This window comes from Ochlerotatus camptorhynchus, unplaced genomic scaffold (genome assembly GCF_037179485.1).
Source record: "Ochlerotatus camptorhynchus isolate MF236.1 unplaced genomic scaffold, CSIRO-AGI_Acam_v1.1 ptg000361l, whole genome shotgun sequence".
Classification (NCBI taxonomy): domain Eukaryota; kingdom Metazoa; phylum Arthropoda; class Insecta; order Diptera; family Culicidae; genus Ochlerotatus; species Ochlerotatus camptorhynchus.
Window position 1 is genome coordinate 11,822,750 of NW_027040849.1, and position 7,381 is coordinate 11,830,130.

A 7,381-nucleotide genomic window follows, 5' to 3' on the forward strand; every position below is an offset into this window, starting at 1 on the left:
AAATAGCTTGGGACTGCTTGGGACCGTTGTTCTGGTACTGAGTGAGCCAAAAATAATAATGATTTTCTTCGGGACCCAGTGGTCTTAGAGTTACCTGCATGAAGCATGTTGACGTCTTAAGCCGCAGCCCGGCAGTCTACCTTCTGCAGAGCAATGTGATCGAGCAAGTCAAAGCAAACCAACGCAACGACCAAAGGCTAGAAGCAGTAATGAAAATTCTGGAGAACGGGGACTACGATGACTATTCTCTTGACCATGGAGTGCTCTGCAACCACTATGCTGGTGACAAACTCCTGGTAGTTCCAGGTGCGATGCAAAATTCGGTGATTCGACAAATCCATGAGCAAGGACACTTCAAGGCGAAGAAGATGAAGGAGCTTATTCAGCGCGAGTATTGGATCGAGGGTCTGGAAGCAAAATTAGAACGGTTCATCGAAAACTGCATCCCATGCATCCTGGCAGCCCGAAAGGCTGGGAAAAAGTCTCCATCCTATTCCCAAAGATGATCTCCCTCTATCAACATATCATGTTGATCATCTTGGCCCACTTACAGCATCCAAGAAAAACTATCGATACTTGTTTACTATCGTGGACGCATTCACCAAGTTCGTCTGGATCTACCCGGTGAAATCAACAACAGCTGAAAAGGTTCTTCAGAAATTGGAAGTTCAAAAAGTTTGTTTCAGAAACCCTGTTAGGATTATTTCAGATCGAGGAGCAGCGTTTACTTCTGCAATGTTTCAGGAGTACTGTGAGCGTGAAGGAATACAGCATATGCTAACGACAACTGGGGTTCCCCGCGGGAACGGGCAAGTTGAAAGGGTCCATGGTATAATCGTCACAGCTTTGGCCAAGTTATCAATCGAGAACCCGGAGAACTGGTACCGTCACGTAGGGTGCTTACAGCGGTATTTGAACAACTCTTATCAACGCTCGATCGACCGGAGCCCATTCCAGTTACTATTCGGGGTTAAAATGAGGTGCCCGGAGGATGTACGATTGTCAGAGTTAGTCTCGCAAGAATGTGTGCAGTTGTTCGACGAAGAAAGGGAGAACGAGCGTGCCGAGGCACGACTGAAGATATCGTAGGAGCAACGGAATACAAAACGGCAGTTCAATCGCAAGCGTCAAGCGGAGCCAAAGTCTACGAAGTTGGCGATTTGGTGGCCATCAGCAGGACTCAGTTTGGAAGTCATCTGAAGATCGCCAAGAGGTTCCTCGGACCGTATCGCGTCACGAAGCAGAAACGAAATGACCGCTACGATGTCGCGAAAGTTGGTTTACACGAAGGGCCGAACCGGACCTCAACATGTGCGGAGTACATGAAGCGATTTGTTCCTGGCGATGACGACGAGTGTATTGAAGAGACAGCGAAGGTTCCAATAGTGGATATCGAAGCATCTGAAGACGCCGTTGACTTAGCGGCATCATCCGCGTCGGATGACGGTCAGGGTGGCCGAATGTCGGGTGAAAAATTGTAGTGGACATCCCTAGTGCGAAACTATTGACTCTCTTTGTAGACTCTTTCCTCTTTGGAACTACCTATCTCACATTGAATTCATGTAAATGGTCAGTACTCAGTTGGTCTTGCAAGAGACCGGTCTTTGCTGCGCGATTATTCTTGGATTAAAGTGTTTTGAATTCTAAATTGAAGTATTTTCATTCGCTAGGAAGATCCGAAATAGTGTACGGTTGTGGTCAGCTGTGGTCTGCGGTGGAAATCCCTTTAAAAACTCACATGGATAAAGACGTCTACATTACATACCACTTAAGTACTTAAGTGGTCAGAACAATAATGAATTTAATTTTATTTCGATTAAAAAAAAATACAAGCTATTCCTACAATCATAATTCATTACCTAGCACTTCTATCTGAAGGATCAGTTACTTGGTGGTGCCATGTCTGTCGTCGTCGATGTTCGCTATCGCCGCGTGTGCTACTCCGTCAGCAGATTTGGTAGATGTCGTTTGATGGCCTGTTGCTTGGTAAAGAAAGGAATGATGAGGGTTGCATTTGTTGGTGTGGTTCGCGATTGTTCTTTCTAGCGTGGTCAGTGCATTTGCTAGCTGTTGTTGTTGTTGTTGTTGTTGTTGTTGTTGTTGTTGTTGGATATGGTGTAGGTGATGGTCTAAGTCTTTTGTCGCAGGTGAAGAGAGGTGTTTGACTACTCCCCCCTTTGAGGAAGAATCGTCCCGATTCCTTATTGCTGCTGATCTGCTGGGTTTCTTAATGCAGTGTATCTCGATGTCTTCTTCAGCGTCTAACGGCTGTTCCCGAAGAACAGTGTTGAGCTTCTGCAATATTGTTTTCCTATCTATGAATAGAGCAATAACTACCATGGTTACGAGGCTCAGGGTTGAGATCGTAATTGACGAGTACGTCTTAATATTGTGACTGAACGTGAAGTTTTCCAGTAGGTCTCGATTCTTGATATCGATTTCCTCAAAGGCGCAGAATTGGCTCAAAATGACTTTCTGTTATCGAAAGACCATCTAGAGGGAATACTACTGTTTATTCCGTCACGATTAGTTCGTTATTTTCAAACTCCGACTCGTATAACTGAACCGAACAGTTATGGAATTCTATAAGGTATTTTACACTTAACTTTCTGTTTGTGATTCCACAGGCTGAGTTGGTCATCATCATCAGCAGCAGCAGTGCTTTCGGCGCGTGGCGTTGTACATTTTTCTCTAGTACACGACTAAAGGCTACCCGCAAGCGCGAGCTGCAGCCCACTGAGCGATCCATTTGCCGAAGAAGTAGGAAGAAGTTGCACCGCTACTGATCGGATTTCAGACACTCGTCGCTCGGCTCAGCATTACTCAACCATCCCGACAAAACGGTCCTTTTCAGGACCACCATAAATTTGTTAAAGAGTATTTTCTGGACACTTCTCGCGTTAACTTTCAAAAAGAGACCAATCTACATTGATCGATTCTCTTCATCGACTCTCTCTTTCGTTAATAACTCGGCTCCAAAAACATGTTCCGCTGTTATTATCATCTAAAAAGCTTATTAATAGTTTCTGTTAATAGACCATGTAGATAAATTAGCCCGAAATATGAATGCAACCAGTTCCCATAAGTATAAATCTAAAATACCATGTATTTTTTAAGGCAACATTGGGGGTGCAATTTCAAAAATCAAAGTCGGTCGTTCTTAATACGTTAATCGATAGGAAAATCGTTGTTAAAATTGAGAAGGTTAGAAGGAAAGGGGTGTAAGTGACTTTGATCGATTCTCTTAATCGACTTTCTCTTTCGTTAATAATTCAGCTGCAGACGCATTTCTTGATTTGTGTGCCATTCTGGATGCTAGATGAGAACCTCCTTTATCAAACTATGTGTCAGAAACAGGGTAAAATCTGTTTATAAAGCTGTGGCTATCAAAAGAGACAGTCGATGAAGATAATCGATCGAAGTCACTTACACCTCTTTCCTTCTGACCCCCTCAAATAAAACCTTATCACTTTTCAAAATGTCTTTTGAAAAATACACGAATGTATAACTATTTTTTTTCCTTTGGTTTGTTTTTTCCGTCGATCTTGTTTTCCGTGCTGAGCACTAATGCTACCGACGTGCCAGGAAGGCAGTTCCCACACCTGAACCTACCTATCGACCCATCAACTCATGAACCGGGGACCAACGGCTTTACTTCCCATCCGAAGGAAGGCGTGATCAGAGATGTTATGCCTCAGAACATCCCGGCGGCGCCGACTGGGATTGAACCCAGGCCTGCTGGGGTGAGAGGTAATCACGCTTACCACTACACCACCGGCGCCGTTATGTACAACTATTGCTATGATAATTAAAATTATCACCGATTGTCTGCGAAAAGCGCTTTCCCTAACACAGATTTCAAAATTGAATTCCATCCGGTCTCACCGAACGGTGTTCTTTGAATCACCGCGTGGTGTGAATGGTGGTGTTCTCCAATACAGAATTAAAGGCAAATTTTAAGCCCGTCCTATTAAGAGAATTATGTCAAAAAATTGTTTTGCCGAATTCTCTTAATAGAAAGGGCTTAAAATCTGCATAAAAAAGTCTAAACGTAGGTACCGTCCGGTATGCTCAGTTTCTGTGATTGATGTGTTTTCCCTAATACATATTTCATTTCCGCACCGCTATCATCTCCAAAACCTTCAAGAAAAAAAAAGACCACAGCATTATTCTAAACTGGCTTCCAAGCTTCCTTTCAGGACCACACAAATGACTGATAAAAGAGTTAACTAAAGAGTTATAGTAAGAGCTTGTATCCAAGACATATCGTCCAGGACATCGACAGAGCACATCTAAATCAGAACTCTCAAATTGCTTCCAAATTTCAACCTATTGAACTTTTTCACTGATAACGAGTTAAGAAATCAATTTAATATGTACTATACTTTTGCTGTAACATCAAAAGTATCTTTCGTAGTCCTACGTCAATTCTACGGTCGTGTCTAGGATACAACCTATTTCTTTTTTTGCGGGGATCAAAATTGCCGAACCTTAGCTCAAATGTGAATAACTGAACATAACAAAAAATTTTGCAAAGTTTCATGCAAATCGCATCAGAACGATTCGTCATTTGGCATGGAACTGCTTTATGATGAATTTGATCAGCAAAGCAGTTGTTATTTTCTTAAATCTAGTGAGGACACAAGAAGGTAAAGTGACAAATTCTAGGAAGAGGACAGGCCTGGGATTGAGCTCCTGACCTTCTGCTCAGTAAGCAGAAAAGGTAACTAATAAGCTACCGTGGCTTGTCTTTTGGTAATTTTAAGGCCAATTCAGCTTGTTGAAAGCAAGTTTGCCCCTTCAATAAAGGGGGATCGCAAGTTTATGAAATTTATCGATGTACTTCGCAATCAACGAAAGTTTGAGAACGATTTTGTGGTTTAAAAACTTACATAAACTTTTAAAAGCTCTCAAAATCGAAAATCGTCTGAAAATGGTTCAAGCGAAATGATCATCATCCAACATTCCTGCAACTGCACGCCTATAATTTAACCCCAACCATCACAAAACCCGCACAGATGGGACCTGACTGCGGTTCAGGTCAATTCAACAGTGTCTGCGTACCTATAACATATAAATCATTTACCTTTCGTCGAAGCTCGCCATCAACCAGCCGGGCACTGTTCATAGTTCAATGCTTTCATCGTGTGTTTTGAATGTCGTCGGGCAGAATGGATCGCACCCGCGTCCACGATGATGGACGGATTCAACCCACGAATGCGAACGCGTTAGGGTCATTTCACATTTTCAAAGATGGGCCATACTTACACACACTCACATTTTGGAATGCCCTCATGATAATCGATTTCGGTCAACTTTGGACAAACGTTGACGCAATCAATCGATGAGATGTTACTTTCTGAATGCTCCTTTTCGATTCAGTTGGCGCGTGCAATGAGTTTCGCGAACTTTCACTTGAAAAGATTTTTTATTCCTAGCTCAACGGTAATTGGTTTGAGAGTGGTCTTATCAAAGACACTTCATCAAACTGTCTGATTCACTCAATTTTACCATAAATCTCATAATTTGTTATTGCCTGTCATATTTCTCGGTCACAATCAGCAAATGGGTACTCATCAACATCAACGGTGGGAACACAAGTCGTCAATAAGAGACCATGTCGCTCTGGCATAGTTCGCTTGTGCTAATTAGCGTAAGACAAGTTGATTGATAAAAAAAAATCGCACCATCCATCGACGGGTGACTGTGGTGGAGTGAGTGACCCTGTCTGGCTGTCACTGTAGCTGAGTGAGAGCCTCAGGCAGATGGGGACACCCCACTGGGCGGCACAGTGATTGGTTTTAGCGTGGTGCGTGTGGTTGTGGAAGATGAGGTTTTCCCTCCGACTGCTGCTGCCATCCCGTGCGCTGCTGGTTGATGGAAACGTGTCAAAATTTCACGGACTCACTGCTGTTTTGGTGAACTTCATCGGTTGATCGAATCGTGGGGTGCGTTACTGCTACCAACCGACATACCACCTGCAGACCGGGAGGAATGAGTAGCAGCATTTGACAGGTGCCTCGTTAGCATGGAGCAGTGGATGAATAGGCGGTTTTGATTTGCAAATCATTGTTCTCACCAAAGTAACAATGGAAAATTTAGACTGATGTGTACTCTCTCCATCAGAAGGTACAAATGAATTTCCACGAGAACATTATCATATTGAGAATGTATTTGTAAATTTGACAGAAAGCTCTGCTACTACAGAGGGCTAAAGCGAGATTGAAGACAAATTGAGAATAATTCTACCAGTCCTTCGATTTTCAAGAAAATCTAATCGGGAGAAATTTCAAAAATAAATTAAATGTCAGTGAAAAGGTACACACATTATGACGTTTTTGCGAGATGGTGCCTATGTGCCTGGCTGTTTTCGAACTAAACTTTGAAAAACTACTATTTTATCAATTCTCAAAGGATTTTGATGGAACAACTTATAGTCGATCAGTAATTGATTTTGAAGCATCACACTGCAATAAAATACCAAATCCGTTTTCCACACTAAGGCTTGTACTCGAAAAAAATGCACTATTTTTATCCGTGGGTAAAAATTGATGATAATCTGGGTATAACTAGTTTGGAGTGAATTGTTTACATGTGCAAAATTTCATAACAATCGGTTCAATGGTTATTGTGATGTCATCGAAACAAGAAGAAAATCGCCGGAGAATTTTGCGCGCCGTCATGGAAAATCCGACTGCGACCATGAGATGGATCGGAAGACAACTGGGAATCACCCATACAGCTGTGTCTCGGGTGGTAAAATCGTTTAAGGAGTCCCAAACGACCGAGCGGCGGGCTGGAAGTGGAAGAAAATCGAAGACAGCTGACCCTGTGAAGGCCCGGAAGGTGTTGGATTATTTCAAGCGTAATCCGAACCTTTCGATTCGCGACGCGGCTCTGAAGGCAAAGTGTTCCGCCTGCTTCGTTCAGCAAACCATGAAACGAGCTTGGCTTCGTGTATCCAAGGTCCGGAAGGCACCGAACCGGCGTGATCAACAAAACACGGCGGCCAAATCCCGCGCAAGGAAGCTGTATTGAGAGTGGTTAACGAAACCGATGTATGTGGTCATAGATGACGAAACCTACATCAAGGCAGACGCAAAGCAAATTCCAGGGCTGGAGTTCTACGTTGCCAAATCACGGTTTGATGTTCCGGAAGACATAAGGAAGACGAAAGTGGATAAATTTGCCAAAAAATACTTGCTCTGGCAGGCCATATGCCAATGCGGTAAACTGAGTAAACCGTACATCACAATGGGTACCATCAACAGTGAAATTTACCGCACTCAGTGCCTCCAGAAGCGTCTGTTGTCCTTCATGCGGTCCCACGGAGGCGAGACATTATTTTGGCCGGACCTGACATCATGCCATTACGCGCGAT